The sequence below is a fragment of the Chlorocebus sabaeus genome, chromosome 27 (genome assembly GCF_047675955.1).
Source record: "Chlorocebus sabaeus isolate Y175 chromosome 27, mChlSab1.0.hap1, whole genome shotgun sequence".
Taxonomy (NCBI): domain Eukaryota; kingdom Metazoa; phylum Chordata; class Mammalia; order Primates; family Cercopithecidae; genus Chlorocebus; species Chlorocebus sabaeus.
The window spans coordinates 25,451,512-25,470,630 of record NC_132930.1 but is presented as its reverse complement, the minus strand read 5'-3'; the positions used below and the strand labels follow the sequence as shown (position 1 = coordinate 25,470,630).

General features: G+C 42.4%; 1 long non-coding RNA gene across 1 annotated transcript in view; it reads right to left on the bottom strand.

Moving 5' to 3' along the window:
• Positions 1-4,483: 4,483 nt before the first annotated feature.
• LOC119627719 (uncharacterized) overlaps positions 4,484-19,119 on the bottom strand; it is a 35,381-nt gene continuing 20,745 nt past the window's right edge. Inside the window, exons 3-4 of the long non-coding RNA XR_005243948.2 lie at positions 8,289-8,382; positions 4,484-4,625 (exon numbers count right to left, since the gene is read on the bottom strand). This is a non-coding gene — a long non-coding RNA (uncharacterized lncRNA). The remainder of the gene's footprint in view (positions 4,626-8,288; positions 8,383-19,119) is intronic.

Sequence of the window (19,119 nt, the reverse complement as noted above, 5' to 3'; positions counted from 1 at the left end):
TAATTTTTTGTATTTTTAGTAGAGATGAGGTTTCACCGTGTTAGCCAGGATGGTCTCGATCTCCTGACCTCGTGATCCACCCGCCTTGGCCTCCCAAAGTGCTGGGATTACAGGCGTGAGCCACCGCGCCTGGCCTCTACTAAAACATTTCTAAAAATGTTTAGAAAATCTTAAAAACCCAGCCAGGCTCAGTGGCTCATGCCTGTAATCCCAGCACTTTAGGAGGCCAAGGTGAGCAGATCACCTGAGATCAGGAGTTCTAGGCCAGCCTGACTATCACGGTGAAACCCTGTCTGTACTAAAAATACAGAAGTTAGCTGGGCATGGTGGCACACACCCTATAGTCCCAGCTACTCAGGAGGCTGAGGCGGGAGGATCGCTTGAACCCGGGAGGTTGCAGTGAGCCGAGATGACATCACTTACACTCCAGCCTGGGCGAAAGAGCAAGACTCTGTCTCAAAAATAAAAAATTTAAAAAAATTAAAAAATCTTAAAAACTTAATTCCCAGTCATGACAGGAAAGCAGGTCAAACAAGCCTTTGTTACATCCCCTGCCTTTTGGAGTGTAGGCAATTAATCAACATTATGTTAAAATAGAGATCATCTGATTAACAAAACAGACTATGATTATAAAATACCAAATTATAAACAGGACCTAAGGCCATGCCAGGCAAAAGTGAAGTCATACACTCTTACCATGGCTACAGGTCATTCTGACACAGTGTATTAGGCAAGAGACTTCTTTATGTTAACTTAAAACATTCCTTTCTACAGACTCCAAATTTTTAGACAAAGCTTCAACGAATTGCACATTAAAGAATTTCTCGGCCCGGCACCGTGGCTCACACCTGTAATCCCAGTGCTCTGGGAGGCCGAGACGGCCAATCACGAGGTCAGGAGATCCAGACCATTCTGGCTAACATGGTGAAACCCCATCTCTACTAAAAATACAAAAAATTAGCCAGGCGTGGTGGCGGGCGCCTGTAGTCCCAGCTAATTGGGAGGCTGAGGCAGGAGAATGGTGTGAACCGAGGAGGCGGAGCTTGCAGTGAGCCGAGATTGCGCCACTGCACTCCAGGCTGGGTGACAGAGTGAGACTCCATCTCAAAAAAAAAAAAAAAAAAAAAAAAGGAATTTCTATGCTGGGTGCAGTGGTTCATGTCTATAATCCCAGCACTTTTGGAGGCCAAGGCAGGAGGATCATTTAATCTCAGGAGTTTGAGACCAGCCTGGGCAACAGCAAGACCTTGCCTCTATTTAAAAAAAAAAAACTATATAACCTGCAAGCCTCGAGATATTCTGACTTTTTGGGCCAAACCAGTGTATAACCCCATGTGTTTTTTTTTTTTTTTTCCTTTTCTTTTTATCTTTTTTGAGATAGGGTCTTGCTCTGTTGCCCAGGCTGGAGTGCAGTGGTGTGATCATGGCTCACTGCAGCCTCTACCTTCTGGGCTCAAGCAATCCTCCTGCCTCAGCCTCTTGAGCAGGTGGAACTATAGATGCTTGTCACCACACCTGATTATTTTTAAATTTTGTGTAGAGACAAGTCTTACTATGTTGCTCAGGCTGGTCTCAGACTCCTGGGCTTGAGTCATCCTCCCGCCTTGGCCTCCTGAAGTGTTGGGATTACAGGCGTGAGCCACTGTGCCCAACCTAATTTCTATGTATTGATTTTTGATGACTTTTTCTATAACTTATACTTCCCTAAAATGTGTGAAACAGAATTGTGTCCTAACTGCCTCGGGACCACTCTTTCAAGGCTTCTTGGGTTTGTGTTTTTCCCAGGCTTTGGTCACTCCTATTGGCTCAGAACAAACCTCTTTAAAATATTTTACCGAGTTTGGTTTTTCCATTAACAGAACTCTTTCTTCAAATAAAATCTTGCACACAAGCCCAGAATGGAAAATCTTGCACACAAGCTCAGACAGTAGCAGAGTTTCCTTTCTAGACTTGGGGGAGGGGAATCTTGAACTGCCCTTCCCACTCCCCATGCTTTCCAGGAATCTAAGAAATCCACAAAGCACAGCTGAAAAATAACTGAAATCTGGCCAGGCTTGGTTGCTCACACCTGTAATCCCAGCACTTAGGGAGGGCGAGGCAGGAGGTTCACCTGAAGTCAGGAGTTGGAGACCAGCCTGGCCAATATGGCGAAACCCCGTCTCTACTAAAAATATAAAAATTAGCCAGGTGTGGTGGTGTGTGCCTGTAATTCCAGCTACTCAGGAGGCTGAGGCTGGAGAATCGATTGAACCCCGGAGGTAGAGGTTTCAGTGAGCCGAGATTGCTGCACTGCCCTCCAGCCTGGGTGACAGAGCAAGGCTCCGTCTCAATAAATAAATGAATAAAGAAAATATATTTATTGAATTTATTTATTGAGATTCAATAAATAAATAAATAAATAAATAAATAAATCTGATGGCTGCTTAGTTTCCTTCCAGGTGGAGAAGTTATGTCTCTTATCTCAGGGGCCTTAGCAAAGACCCCATTCTTGTGCTTATCTATCTTCCACTAGTACCACAGATTTTACCACTAGCAGATTATCTTTCTGTGTTGCGCTTCCTTCATCCTGCTATAAGCACGGTCACTAGGAAAAGGCAATCTTAAGCACTAACACCTCAGGGTGAATTCTAACATTTCATAGCTCTGTTTTGGGCTCTAGGATAGTCACCACAGCACCCACTCTGCACGAGTGCCCTCCTAGACCTGCGGCTACTGTGGTTAATGAAGGTCTCGTGTCCTCCATCAAATGACAGTTGAGAAAGGGACCACCAAGCAGAAACTCTCAATGATGTGTCTGTGTCCCCAGGCTTACAGGTGTGATTAGAAAGAGGTCAGCTCAGGGACTCTGGAATGGGGAGGATTTCTTGAGAATGGATGGCTTCCAGGAATTAAAGACACTTGAGTCTTAATGTGTCCGTAGGAATTAGCCAGATAAAGAAGGGGAAGGAGAAAGTAGTTCCAGGCCGAGGGACCGTCTTATGTAAAGACTGAGAGATCAAGGGCCCTGAAGATCCAGAGTCCTTGAATGGGGTCCAGGGGCAACATTTCTGAATTGAAAGCATAACCTCTTTTTCTGGGGGTGGGAGAAGGATGAGGATGGAGATGATAAGGGAGACTTTGTTATTATTTTTCTTGGTGAGTCCATCACATTTTTAAAAAAGCAATGCGTGCGTGTATATATTACGTTTGTCTCTTCCAAACCCTTTAATAATCCCATGAGCCTCCCTATTTGATAGATAAGGAACACTTAGGACCTGTGAGTAGGTTGGTCAGGGACTCAGGCAGATACATGTAACTCCAGAACCTGTTTGCACTGTAGCATTCTATTTCTGCTGTCTCATGAGGAAACAGGGAAAATAACAGCAAGAAGAAAAGAAAGAGAGGAGAGAAGAAGGGAGGGGAAAGGAGGGGAGGAAAGGAGAGGGAAGGAGAAGGGAGGGGAGGAGAGAGGAGACAGTATCCGAAAGAGAAGAGGTTGCATGCGGGTTTGGAGAAAGGCTAAGGGGATATGGAACTTTCACCCTGTCAGGATCCAAATGGGCTCTGCCTTGTCCTCCCTTGAGCCCTGGCCCCAGCTCCAGGAGTGGTCCCTTGCAATCTTCCCTCAGCACACTGCATAGTCCTGCCACCACCTGCACCCTGAGACTGGCTCTGGTTTGCTTTTCCAGATTTTGTTGGCACTCAACAAATACCATTGCTGAGATGGAGCAGTCACGTTGATGCGGGGCTTTGGTGGAGGCCGTGGTCATAACTCCAAGGGCATGATCTTAGGTACTGGAGCAGCACTTTTTGGCACTATGCTCATTGGACAGTGAGGCAGCTAAATGGGTGGGTCTCTGATCTATTTCATGAGGACCCCCCTTTAGACAATTCCTCTCTGCATGTCAGTCTTCTCACCTATAAAAGCTAGGGCTCTGTGATCCTAAAGCAAATCCAAGGTCTGACTGATTCCATCAATCATCCCAAACTAATTACGAGGTGATTTCAGAGTGGATTTCATGGTGCCCGGATCCTGCTGCAGATTTATTGGTGTATGAGGAGAGTCACATGCTCAGACAGGGTGGGCTTAGGCTAATTAATTTTCAGGGGCAATGGGGCTACACATTTAGCCTTCGATATTTTCCTTGCTGGGGCTGGACTCAACTGGCGAGTTCAGCGATAATACGCTGTGATGTGTTCTCTTTGGGCTTCCACTTCCCTGACGGAAAGGAGGGCCTCCCTTGGCACAGTCAACCAAATTGCACCCAGAACTGCCATTTGAGTCTCCTCCTTTGGGTCTTTTACAGTCACTTATGTCTACTGCCCCTTTGTTTAACTTCAGATCAGTAAGTCCTGCAATACAGCTGCCACGTGGGAAACGGTGGAATGCAGGTGACTGAGCCCATGTGTTTGAACCTTCCTCTATCTTTCACAGATGTAAGTCAGAAGACCCAGAAGTGGGGGCCACACCATGTTATCCAGTGCAAATTAATTAACAACTTAATAGCTTATTTGTTTATTTATTGTGGGAAGGGTGTAGTGATTAACATAGGCATGCGAGGCAGGTTTCCTGGGTTGAAATCTTGATTCTGCCACCTCCCTTGCTGTGTGATCTGGAGTCAGACCCTTAACCTCAGTTGTCTTATCTGAAAAATGGAATCATAAAATCCTCTCACAGTTTGCGGAGATTGAGTTCACTCATGCAAAGCACTCAGAACAGTGCTCTATAAAACGCATTAGCCATCATTATTATCTGCACTGAGGGGGACTACTGGCTGATTATAAAGTTTAAGCCAATGCAGGTCCTGTCCTCCAAGCTTATGGTCTAGTCACAGGAAATAGTTACAAAGGACTATTCCTCCTTCCAGGGTCCCTTGTAAATCAGCTGCTCCATGAAGATGGAACATGAAATTTTGTGGGGATGCCAGACTTCCCACCTTCCTACAGAGGAAGCTCTTTTCAGGGTAACTATTTTGAAAATTTTTTAAAATTTATTTTATCCTGCCACAGTGGCTCATGCTTGTAATCTCAGCACTTTGGGAGGCCAAGGCAGGAGGATCACTTGAGCTCAGGAGTTGAGGGACCAGCCTGGACAATATAGCAAGACCCCATGTTTTAAAAAGATTATTTTAAACATTGAGGTATCACCTGGATAAATTGCATACAGATGTTTATACCCATGGAATCACCACCATTATCAAAATGTAGAATAATATTACCATCACTCTGTAAGGTTCCTGCCTGCCTCATCCTGGGAAGGAGCTCCCCAGCACCACCCCAGGCAATCTCCTTTCTGCCTTCTAACCCCCATACGTGAGTTTCATGCAAATGTAATCATAGCAGTGATGTACTGATAAATGTCTGACAACCAGCTCTCAAAACAAAAAGAAGCAGCAGAAGCAGAAGAAGAAGAAGAATGAGAAGAAAGAAGAAGAGGTGGAGGAGGAGGAGGAGCAAGAGGAGGATGGTAGGGGAAGGAAGAGGAGGAAAAGGAGGAGCCCTGATCTGTACCTCTGTCAATTTTTCTAGCAATCACCACTGCCGATTTGAAGCTATCAAGGTGTGATTATTGAACATGGTATTGGAAATATATGTACAGTAGAACACAATTATATATATTATTTCCACCAAATGGATACAATAGATGCAAATAATCTCAATTGCATAGAGAAGAGTAAAAATGCTGTAAAATAATTAGGAAGTGATGAGTTTTGAGTATTTACTACCTTTATTTTATATGCAATTTATTTAGTTGTAAGTTTATATAATTTAATTTTAAATAAAGCATGTATTTAATGATTGGATTGCAAAATTCCTCAAAATGTATGGAATAATTTGTTCTCATGAGCTAGTATGAGCTGCCTTTATCACACTCCCAAATCATGCACACTGTATATTATTCTCTTGTGTGGGCTTAGTTCACTCAACACTCTGTATGATTCATTATTGTCATTCTTTTTTTGAGTCAGAATCTTGCTCAGGCTGGAGTGCAGTAGCATAATCAAGGTTCACTACAGCCTCAACTTCCTGGGCTCAGGTGAACCTCCCACCTCATCCTCCCAACTAGCAGGGACCACAGGTTCCTGCAGTCATATTGGGCTAATTTTTGTATTTTTTGTAGAGATGGGGTTTCACCATGTTGCCCAGGCTGGTCTTGAACTCCTGGCCTTAAGCAATCCTCTGACCTCGGCCTCCCAAGGTGCTAAAATTACAGGCACGAGCCACCGTGCTGGCCCATTCCTGTCATTCTGTGTAATTTGTTCTTTTGTTGTTGGTGTGTGGTGTTCTATTGTATGGACAGACCACAATATCCATTCTCCTGTTGATGGCCATTGGGCTGCTTCCTGGTTTTGGCTACTAATTACTTTCAATTTTAAAGCTGCTTATAATCAGTCATGTACACATATTTTTGTAGATATATGTGTTTATTTCTCTTGAGTTTATAACTAGGAGTGGATTTGCCAGGTGTTACACAGGCATTTGTTTTCAGAAAATAATGCTAAATGGTTTTACCAGTCACCCACTGGACCCTTGCCATCTGCAGTGCTTGAATGTTCCCTGGCTCCACTTCCTTGCTCCTACTTGCTACTGTCGGGCTCTAAAATTTTAGCCATTCTGGTGAATGTGTAGTGATGATCTCAGAACAATTTTAATTTGCATTTCCCTGAAAAGCTGAGTCGTCATTAAGTTTGGACTAAGTGATCCGCCCCCCTTGGCCTCTCAAAGTGCTTGGATTATAGGCATGAGCCGCCATGCCCAGCCCATATTTTTCAATTATAAAAACCGTGAATACTAATTAAAGAAAATTTTGGAAACACAAGAAAGTACAGAAAAGAAGAAAAACATTGTCCATCATCTCATCTCCCAATGTCAATTATTATTAATAATGTGCACACACATTTTTTCCCACTTTACGTTAAAATAAACCATTCATAGCTCTTTAACATCATGTTTTTTAATGGTTGCATTCCATTTTGTGGATATCTCAAAATGTATTTAACATCAAAATAGCATTCTTTATCTGCTTTCCACTTAATATTTCCCATGGTTTGTGGACATTTAAGATTCATAAATCTTGCACAGATTTTTGTGCCACAGGAAGGAGATGCCAGAACTTGCCTACTTATCATTTGCTGAGCACTGAATCTCTGACCACTGACAGGACTGTCTGGCTCCTAGTTGTTTATGGGCAAAGAAGTGATTCTGAAAGTAAACAGGGAAAGAAACAAAAGTCCCTAATTAGGCCAGCCACAGTGGCTTATGCTTATAATCCTAGCACTTTGGGAGGCCGAGGCGAGCAGATCACTTGAGGCCAGGGGTTCAAGACCAGCCTGGCCAACATGGCGAAACCCCATCTCTACTAAAAATACAAAAAATTAGCCGGGCGTGATGGCACACGCCTGTAGTCCCAGCTAGTTGGGAGGCTGAAGCAGGGATGCAGAGGTTGCAGTGAGCCAAGATCGCACCACTGCACTCCAGCCTGGGCAACAGAGCAAGATTCTGTTAAAAAAAAAAAAAATTAGCTGGGAATGGTTGCATGAGCCTGTAATCCCAGCTACTCCGGAGGCTGAGGAAGGAGAATCGCTTAAACCCAGAAAGTGGAGATTGCAGTGAGTGGAGATACTGCACCAGTGCGCTCCAGCCTGGCGACAGTGTGAGATTCCATCTCAAAAAAGAAAACAAACAAACAAAAAGTCCCTAATTAGACTTAAAATGTCTAAAACATATTATAAGTTTAATTCCTTATTCTTATCATTCACTCAATTATCACTCATTCATTTTATATTATTTACAGCTAGACATATCTGGGCTTTTGACTCAACTCTGTCACTTACCAGCTGAGGGACTTTATGCCAGTGACTTGTTTCTCTTGGCCTGTTTTACCATCTGTAAAATGGGTAATAATGCCTGTCCCGGTTGTTAAGAGATTAAACTTAAGTGCATGAAGCACCTTTCCCATCTGACCTTTGAATCTCCTCTCTTCTGTTGGTTGAGCAACATGGCAGGCTTGAATGAATTATCGACACAGTGGCCTGTAATTTGGTTTTGTTGATGAGTAGATGAAGACACAGAGAATGCAACTGGTGGAAAACACAGTGGCTTATGGGCTCAGAACTAGAGCCAGAAGAAGAACATGGGTCTTTGTTCCTTCCAGTGGTCTAACATGTCTCATGTAGGTCTTCCGCCCAGTGGAGTTCAGAAGGCCATGCAAGCAGATCTCACTCTTCGCCATGTCTTTATGTGGGAGTGGTCAAACATCATTTCAATTTCAGAGCTGCACTTAGGAAAATGACCACTAAGACTCTTACCTTTTTCCCCTGTAACTTCAGCAATGCTTCTTAAAGAGTTTTCATTTTTGTCTAGTTGCTACTTTCTTATTCCTCCCAGTGCTTTTCTCTGGGTCTAAGAATGAAGGAAGAAGCCCTTTTGAGTTCTGCAGCACTAACCATGTCACCTCAGTGACTTCCATGGACCATTAGGCAGCCAGTCGGCAGCACTTATGTCCTTGCTATCAGCAGGGTATGGAATATGGCGGAGGAGAAGTCATTTCTCTCCTGCTGATTCAACATTCATTAACGTGTTAGCAACAGAGGAGGCACTGTTAACTGCAGCTCCCATCTGAGCTACGGACTTCCTAGAAAGATTAATGCTCTCTTCAATATGAAACAACGACAAAATGGTTACAACCAGTCCTTTCAGCAAAGAAGGCAAGGATCTGCTGTTGTTCTCCTCCCAGACCCCCTGCTTCTCCTATTTCGACCACATTTGAAAAAGGATTTCTCTGTTTCTACCACAAATAGTACTCTATTGTCCAGCACATTGCAGCCACTTAATTTCTTTTGTGCATGAACCTTTTTGACAACCAGTAGGCACTGGAGACTGATACCATCCAGGGTCCATAATCTTCTTTTTTTTCCCCCAAGATGGAGTTTTGCTCTTTCACCCAGGCTGGAGTGAAGTGGTGCAATCTCATCTCCCTGCAAACTCTGTCACCCCTACCTGCCCCAGTGCAGTGATTCTCCTGCCTCAGCCTCCTGAGTAGCTGGGATTACAGGTGCCCACCACCATGCTCAGCTAATTTTCGTATTTTTAGTAGAGACAGGGTTTCTCCATGTTGGCCAGTCTGGTCTCCAACTCCTGACCTCAGGTGATCTGCCCGCCTTGGCCTCCTAAAGTGCTGGGATTACAGGCATGAGCCACTGTGCTAGGTCTCCATCATCTTCTTTACAGTGAAGTTCAAATGGTCTCAACTTCCTCACTTCTTTACTTACCTCTTAATCCCCTACCATTTAGGATTGGCCTTGACACTGCCCTGAGCCTGTTCCTGCCAAGATCACAATGTCAATAAACGCTGTGGTCACTCTTCTGTTCTCCTCTTCCCTGACCTCCCTATGATGTTACCCAACCTTCAGTCACTTTCTGCCTCTTGAAAAGTTCCATTCCTCAGCTTCCTGGTCTGCAAATATTCCTCCTTCCTCTTGCATTTTTGGCACCTCCTTATCACTCTTCCTGGGCTGTTCTTTTCTCTGCCAACTCTTCAGCTCAGATGTTGCCAAACACTTTCTTTTTTTCTTTTTGCCGTGGAACCTTTTTTAAAAAAAAACAAATGAGATTTTACATATATTTGAACCCAATATAAAACACAGAAAACCACAGTTGCTATGGTTGAAATAGTGGGTGGCACTTTCCCTCCTCTTATCTCCTCTCGCAGAATCCCCAAGAGCTCCCCTCCAGAATCCTGGGTCTCCGAGAAGCCACAGACTACATGATGAGGTTCTATGGGGGTCTTCACGCCTCACTCCACTCATGCGTCCTGGATGGCCCCAACCCTCCTGGCATAACAGTAACTATCCTTTTCTCCAAATGGGCTGTGTGTGGAGCACACAAATGCTCTTTTCTTTCTTCAATGCTTCTTTCAAGCATTTGAAAAATGAGACTTAGGAGGCAGATGGAGAGTGAAAAATGTCAGCTTTATTACTGACAAAGCTGCACAGAGAATGTCTTTAAATCATTAGCTTAATGGGTTTGCTATCTTTCCTAGAGTTAACTCTCCCATCAGTCCTGGGCAGAACAGGAATTCCTGGGCATTTATACAGAAGAGAAGGGATGAAGTTCTCCCAAACTCACCAATCAAAAGTCACTCCTTCTCCCATGGGAAAGAGTGGGCACAGACACCAGGAACACTAACCTCAGCCAACAAAGATGGCTCACTCCCTGGGGGTGTCTTGTGGTTTGTGAGGTACTGAGGCATTTAGTGTACGAGGAACCGTGATACCAGGCATCCTCAAACACATAGAACAAGTCAATACATGAAAGAATCAGCCGGGTGTGGTGGCTCACACCTGTAATCCCAGCACTTTGGGAGGTCAAGGCAAGTGGATCACCTGAGGTCAGGAGTTCAAGACCAGCCTGGCCAACATGGTGAAACTCCAACTCTACGAAACTATGAAAATTAGCCAGGCAGGATGGCAGGTGTCTGTAATCCCAGCTACTCGGGAGGCTGAGGCAGGAGAATCACTTGAACCCGGGAGGCAGAGGTTTGAGCCAAGATCACACCATTACACTGCAGCCTAGGCTAGAGTGAGACTTCGTCTAAAAAAAAAAAAGAAAAGAATTCTCCTGAATCTTGCATGACCTTTGAACATCCCATCGGACATTCCATACACTGGTGAATGAAGATAAAATTATCTGTATCTAGGCTGGGCGCCGTGGCTCATGCCTTTAATCCCAGCACCTTGGGAGACCGAGGCAGGGGGATCACCTGGGGTCAGGAGTTCAAGACCAGCCTGGTCAACATGGTGAATCCCCGTCTCTACTAAAAATACAAAAATTAGCTGGGTGTGGTGGTGCACGACTGCAATCTCAGCTACTCAGGAGTCTGAGGCAGGAGAATCACTTGAGCCTGGGAGGCGGAGGTTGCAATGAGCTGAAATCGTGCCACTGCACTCCAGCCTGGGCGAGAGTGAGACTCCGTCCAAAAAAAAAAAAAAAAAAATTTATCTGTTTCTAGAACATTACTCCATTTTTACATACTGAAAGAACTTTTTGCACAGTTTTTTTTTTTTTCTTTTCTTTTCTCTTTTTTCTTTTTGAGATAGAGTGTTACTCTGTTGCCCAGGCTGGAGTGCACTGGCGCCATCTCAGCTCACACTGCAACCTCTGCCTCTTGAGTTCAAGCGATTCCGGCACCTCAGCCTCCTGAGTAGCTGGGATCACAGGTGTAAGCCACCACACCTGGCTAATTTTGGTATTTTTAGTAGAGATGGGGTTTCGCCATGTTGGCCAGGCTGGTCTCAAACTCCTGACTTCAAGTGATCCACCTGCCTCGGCCTCCCACGGTGCTGGGATTACAGACATGAGCAACCGTGCCCTGCCTTTTACAGTTTTTATATGCACTATATACTGCATTTTCTAGAAAAGCAAATACTACACAAATTGAATGTTGATTATACTTTCACAGATTGAGAACTTACCTGAGGGTTGTTCAATAATTTAGAAAATTATGAAATTTGCTGATGACAATGGCTGCTGTAGTATTTTCACCATTGGTGTAGTAACACATTCCTGTATTGGTTGGTATCTGTGGCTGTTGCACTTACAGTGAGAACATCTGACTCCTCCTTTGTGGCTTCCAGTAAACTTCCACCCAAATACTGCTCAGATGCATGCAACTCCCTGCAGGCGCCATCGTTCTCTTTCCCCCTGGCCTTTGCACTTCCTGTGCTTCCTGCATTTCTCTGAGGAGTGCCCCTGAGTATGAAGGAAGGGTCCCTCCTCTAGGATTCCAGAGTATTGCTCACAATGCATCTGAGTCTCTGTCTTTCTGCTGCCTCTGCCACCAGACCTTGAGTTCTGCCAGGGTAAGGAGCCATGCACACTGCTGGCTTCTGCATCCCTAGTGCCTGACCCAGGGTGAGGCAAATGATAAGCAACCCTTCCCTCGATATATATCTTCATATCGAGAGAGACAGCATCTATTTGAAAAACTGTAACTCTGCTCCATCAGGAACTAATGGTGAAATCTTCCCATCAAAGCCAGTCACAGGCAAACTAAGGTGAAATAAAGGTCTCGGGGAAAAGGAAATTTTTCCTCCCAAGATGATCTTAGGAGGCCTTGCCTTTCATTCTTTAGTGTTTCTGCCAGAAAATCAATTGTTAAATTATTCATTGAGTCAGATCAGGTCATTTTGAAAGTAATCTTCAGAGTGAGTGAACCTTTATCAAAGTTGACATTATTCCTGATATCTGAACAGATTAGTTTTATAATTTAATACTTAATCTGTCCACAAAACACAATGAGAAAAAAGATGCTGCAGCAATCTGGGTATTGAAGGACTCGCTTTCTTGATTGTTTTTATTCTCTTTTTACCTTATCAGGTGAATAAAACTTGAAAGTAATAAAAAGAGACTCATAAAACAATGCTCATTTTGATTTATACTTCTAACCCCTTAATTATCAGCAGCTTAACTGCCTCTCCTGATCTCTATCTGACTTCAGGCTGAGCGACAGCGTGCACTCATTGACTCAGAGACACTGGCAGGAGTCTTACAGGTCATCCGTACCTGTAAGTCAGACCAGGTGGGTTCAAAGTCACCAAGGTGAGGCTGCACGAGTGGATTCTGCTCTTGACTCCTTAGTTTGAGGCCTTGGAGAGGCACCCCCTGTCAGAACTTCCTTTTCTTTCTTTCTTTTTTTTTTAAATTTAACAGAAGCAGGGTCTCCCTGTGTTGCCCTGGTCTTAAACTCCTGGGCTGGGGGGATTCTCCAACTTCAGCCTCCCAAAGTGTTGGGATTACAGGTGTGAGTCACCGCTCCCAACCTGAACTTCGTTTACTTCAATGGTAAAATAGGGGTGAGAGTGTCTACTTTGCAGGGTTGTTGGGAGAATTGGATGAACGATGGATAAATGGCCTGTGAAACCAAGGAAATGCTCAACGAAGGTTAGCTTCCTCTCCAAAGGGACGCACAATCACTGTGCTTTCCTCTCTTCTACTCCTTATACATTACCTTTGGCCTTAAACCACACTGGAACAACTCATTTCCTCTTTTAATTCAATCTCTCTGTTGGAATTTGGGTCTTCCTCAGAAAGTCTGTAAGGTGGTGACTGCATATTTATTCCAGTAGAATTAGGGAGATTTGGGTGTTTAATAAAAACCATGGATGGCTGGGCATGGTTGCTCATACCTGTAACCCCAGCACTTTGGGAGGCTGAGCTGGGAGGATCGCTTGCATCCAGGAGTTTGAGACCACCCTCGGCAACATAGCAGAGGCTCCTGTCTGTACAAAAAAATACAAAAATTAGCCAGGTGTGGTGGTGTGCCCCTGTAGTCTTTTTTTTTTTTTGGAGACGAGTCTCGATCTGTCGCCCAGGCTGGAGTGCAGTGGCCGGATCTCAGCTCACTGCAAGCTCCGCCTCCCGGGTTCCCGCCATTCTCCTGCCTCAGCCTCCCGAGTAGCTGGGACTACAGGCGCCCGCCACCTTGCCCAGCTAGTTTTTTGTATTTTTTTTTTAGTAGAGACGGGGTTTCACCGTGTTAGCCAGGATGGTCTCGATCTCCTGACCTCGTGATCCGCCCGTCTCGGCCTCCCAAAGTGCTGGGATTACAGGCTTGAGCCACCGCGCCCGGCCGCCCCTGTAGTTTTAACTACTCAAGAGGCTGAGGTGGGAGGATTTCTTGTGCCAGAGAGGATGAGGCTGCAGTGAACTGTGATGGCACCACTGTACTTCCAACCTAGGTGATAGAGGAAACCCTGTCTCAAAAAAAAAAAAAAAAAAAAAAAAAAAAGAATAGTTTAAAAATTAAAAAGAAAAAATATAGGTATGGCTCAAAGAGTGAGATTTTCATCATTAAGACTTCCAGTGACTGGAATTTTGGAAAAAATTCAGCTTTACCTTTTGCAAAGACCCCAATTCTATTTACAAAGAGAACCAGACTCCACACCATTCATCAAGTTGCAAAGCACTTAGCATTTTTGGTTGTCCAGGATTCACTTATAGATTACCTTGTTCCACAGGCCAGAATGACAGCTCTTCCATGTGGATTATCAGCAACATAAGGCCAGGGGCCATGGCTGGCAACATCACTGTATCTCTTAGGACAGTGCCTGATACCTAGTAGGTGTTCAAAAATATAACTGCCAAACGAATGAATATATCTCGCCCATTCATGGAATCATAGTATTGAAATTGACTTGCTACTTAGGAGGATATGATCAATAGTTTTATATCCCCCAAAGCTTTCTGTAGCCCAAGGAATTTTCCATGTGCTAACCTGATGATGACTGATAAAACAGCTATATTTTGGGAGCTATCTATGTACAGAACAAAGTTCACTTTGCTTTGCTGTACTTCACAGCTCAGCCTTGATTAGACAGTTAGAGGAGATTCAGGAGAATTTGTGCCAGGGAGAAAGCCAATTAAAGCCCGAATGGAAAGAAATTAATGGCCTGCAGTAATTCTGTGGTCTGAGGGCAAAGTCTCAAATCTCTCCCTCCCTAAAGCCAGTGCTGGGTTTTCCAACCTTCTGAATGCTTTTGTAATGCATTTTTGTTGTTGTTGTTAATGTTGAAATTCCTAGTGAAATACTGGCCATTCAGACAACTGTTTATAGCCCTTACTTTAGTAAATGAGAAAATCTGAGAAATGTCTTCCTTTGTGTTAATTTTACCAGATTTATACCTTGGCAAGTCACTGGGTGGAATTGCAACAGTTTGGGAATCAAATATATAGTAACTGGAACAACCCTATCATTATTACCAGTTTTAAATTACTGTGGCTGTTATCAGCTGAAATGCTATAGGAAGATCTCAATTAATTGGACATGAGCCTTCCAGGAATTGCAAGTAATTTGATAAAACATAACACGACAGAATGACATCATTTAACCAAATTCCCGTAGGGGTCTATATCTATGCTGTATGCTCAGGACTCATTTGGTCTATACTTTGCCTATTGCTATCACTAATATCTACCTACAGTATTAAAAATGAGAACTGGCCAGGTGCTGTGGCTCATGGTGAGACCCTGTATCTATTTAAAAAAAAAAGAAGAAGAAAAAGAAAGGAAGAAAGAAAGAAAGGAAGAAAGAAAGAAAAGAAAAGAAAAGTGGCTAGAGCCACTTTGAAACTAAAATTTTAATTTAATTGAAATGTGAATGTAAATTTATTAAACATTCCAGCTCAATAATATTTTGAGTCATGAATGCATTTTTGTTATGACATATTTTAAACATCCAGAAAAGTACGGAGTATGATAAACCACCTACAGAAATGAATACATTGTTAATTTTTTGATGTCTTTGTTTCAGATATTTTTAAAGAAGTAATGCATTAAAGATAAAATTGAATGGCCGGGCGCAGTGGATCACATCTGTAATCCCAGCACCTTGGGAGGCCAAGGCAGGGGGATCAACTAGGGTCAGAAGTTCCAGACCAGCCTGGTGCAATATGGTGAAACCCCGTCTCTACTAAAAATACAAAAATTAGCTGGGCGTGGTGGTAGGTGCCTGTAATCCCAGCTACTCAGGAGGCTGAGGCAGGAGAATTGTTTGAACCTGGGAGTCAGACGTTGCAGTGAGCCAAGATCGCACCACTGTACTCCAGTCTGGGTGAAAGAATGAGACTCCGTCTCAAAAAAGAAAAAAAAAAGATACAACTGAAAACCTCTCTTTCCCCATTCGAGAAGCTTCTGTATCCTTCTCATCCATGTCTTTATAGTTTATTTATGAACAACATGTAGCATTCTTTGAATATTTAAACAAATTGCATTATACTATATATAATTATTAACATATTAATATTAATATTATGTATAGTATATGGCATTATACTATATATAATATAGTATTAATGTATTAGAATATATTAGGAATATAATAGTACAAATATAATTATATTATAACATATAATTTTCTTTTTTTGAGGTTGAGTTTCACCCTGTCCCCCAGGCTGGAATGCAGTGGTGCTATCTCAGCTGACCGCAACCTCTCTCTCCTGGGTTCAAGCAATTCTCCTGCTGCAGCCTCCCGAGTAGCTGGGATTACAGGAGCACACAACCATGCCTGGCTAATTTTTTTGTATTGCTAGTAGAGATGGGGTTTAGCCATGTTGGCCAGGCTGGTCTCAAACTGCTGACTTCGGGTAATCTGCCCGCCTTGACCTCCCAAAGTGCTGGGATTACAGGCGTCAGGGATTACAGTATAATAATTAAAAATATTATTATACTAATATAACATATTAGTAATATAATTACTAATAGAATATATTACATATAGTATAATGCCATATACTATAGATAATGTTATTAATATATTACACTAATATACTATTAATATAAATATATATTATATATTATATAATATGCTATTTGTTTACATATTCAAAAAAGCTATATATTGCTCATAAACTATAAAAACATGAATATATAATATATTATAATATGTAAAATATATATAATATAACATAATTTTATATATAAATATAGAATATATAGTATATTATGCTACATTATATGTAATACAGCTACATAACATAATATATACTATATTCTTAACATATAATATATAGTATATGTTATATATATAATACTACATATATATATAAAACTCTGCAACTTGTTTTTTTTCAGTTGTTATAATTTTGTGCCTTATCTATACGTATACATATGTTTATCAAACCTCCCAGGTTCGATACATAAAAACAAATGTCAGACTGGACACAGTGGCTCACACCTGTAATCTCAGCACTTTGGGAGGCTGAGGCAGGAGGATTGCTTGAGCCCTGCGGTTGAATACCAGCCTGGGCAACATAGTGAGACCCTGTCTCTACAGTAAATAAGACATTAGCCGGGTGTGGTGGTGCACACCTGCGGTTCCAGCTACTCAGGAGGCTGAGGTAGGAGCATCCTTTGAGCCCTGGAGGTCCAGGTGGCAGTGAGCCATGATTGCATATTATTCTCCCTCCTGGATGACAGAGTGACACCCTGTCTCAAACAAACAAAACCCCCAAATTTTGTATCTAAATAAGTTTTATTCACTTTTAACCCCTCTAGAGAGTTTCAAATTATAAATATGCCACAATGTATTTATCTAGTGCCCTAAGGCTGATAAGTTTGGATTGTTTCTAATTTTTTCCCGTTAAAAATAAAGCTGTAATGCACATCTTGGCATATATTTTGGGGGGAATATGTGTGAGAATTTCTCTATAGTCATTCATATTTCTTATGATTCCTGATATGTTTGGGCTTGTTTTTACTTATGTAGCTTTTTTTTTATAGTTTTTTTTTTTTTTTTGAAACAGGGTCTCACTCTGTTGCCCAGGCTGGAGTGCAATGGTGTGATCTCGGCTCACTGCAAATTCCCCTTTGGGTTCAAGCAATTCTCCTGCCTCAGCCTCCCGAGTAGCTGGGATTACATGCGCCCGCCACCACGCTGGGCTAATTTTGTATTTTCAGTAGAGACGGGGTTTTACTATGTTGGCCAGGCTGGTCTCAAACTCCTAGCCTCAGGTGATCTGCCTGCCTCGGCCTCCCAAAGTGTTGGGATTACAGGCGTGAGCCACCGCCTGTAATGTGTACCATGCTTTTTCTTTGCTTCTTCATCCACTCTTTGCCCTTCCCTTGTTTAGAAGTTAAACATTTGATTTATTTTCATTGGTGGTTAATTATTAGCATGCATGATTACAGGTTTAGAGCTAACGAAAACCTCTATTATTTCCTCAAACAGTACAAGGAACTTTGCATGCTTTTACTCCTAAAACCTTCTCCCATCTTCCGTAATATTGTTGGGCAATATTTTAGTTTCACTTACAAAATAAAAATAAATCCTCCCAGTTGTTCTTCATTGTTGTTAGTTACCATAATTTTACAGTGAATATTATTTAGATTTATCAACTTTTTAATCAATTCCTGACTCATCATTGGCTTTTCGCGTTATACACCTTTCTTACAGGTTTGGTTTCTTACTTGCTGAGATATCATCTTTGTTATTTCTCTTATTAAGGAATTGTTTGCAGTAAAATTCCCTAAAATTTTGTGTCTGAAATATCTTTTTCTGCTCACTCTTGCATAGTGATTTGGCATGTATGCCTGATACTACCTCCCTCCTCTTGTCTCTATCGGCCCTCTAGGACTCCTAGTAAATATCTGCTGAATCTGTTCCTTCTATATGAACTGTTCTCTGACTTCTTTCATATGTTTCACCTCTTTATGAACTGCATTTTGGATGGTTTCCTCAAATCTACCTTTTAGTTTATTAGTTCTCTGTTTAGTGTATTGTATAATGTGTTCGTTGAAGTTTTATTTTTAATGACTCTCATTTTATTTCTAGTTCAGTTGAACTTTTTTTAAATTTCACAGTTCCCCCCACTCCTAGCTTTGTGTTGTATTCTTTCATTTTCTTTTGTTTCTTTCTTTCATGTATTTTATTCCTGTATATTATTGCCTGTTTGAATATTTGATTTTAAGATCTCTTTGAGATTGCTTTATATGTACAGTTCTTCGTTCTAAATTCTGTTGCATGTGCTGCACCTACTAATTTTCTCTTACTGCATTTATTTACTTCATGAACTTAGTAATTTTTTTTTTACCATGAGCTTATCTTTGCGGGGAGTGGTTTTCTGTGAAATGCATGTGCTTGTTCCAGACCTTATAGATTCCAGACCAGTTTTTTGTTTTGTTTTGTTGGGTTTTTGTTTTGTTTTTTGTTTTTGAGACAGAGTCTTGCTTTTTTTGCCCAAGTTGGAATGCAGTGGTGCTGTCACGGCTCACTGCAGCCTAGACCTCCTGGGCTCAAGTGATCCTCCTGCCTCTGTCTCCCAAAGTGCTGGGGTCACAAGTGGGAGCTACCTGCCCGACCAGCTTTATGTTTGTTTCTTAGAATGGGTTCTTTTTACTGATTAGTAGCATGGATTAAGACCACAGGTTTGTATATGATGCAGGTGGATGTTCTGCTCTCTTTTGAGTGATTCTTTTGTTTTTCTTAGGACAGGGTTTCACTGTGTTACCCAGGCTGGAGTGCAGTGGTATGATCATAGCTCCCTGCAGTCTCAACCTCCCAGACTCAAGTGATCCTCCGGCCTCAGCCTCCTGAGTAGCTGGGACTACCAGCATGAACTACCATGCTGGGCTCATTTCTTAAAG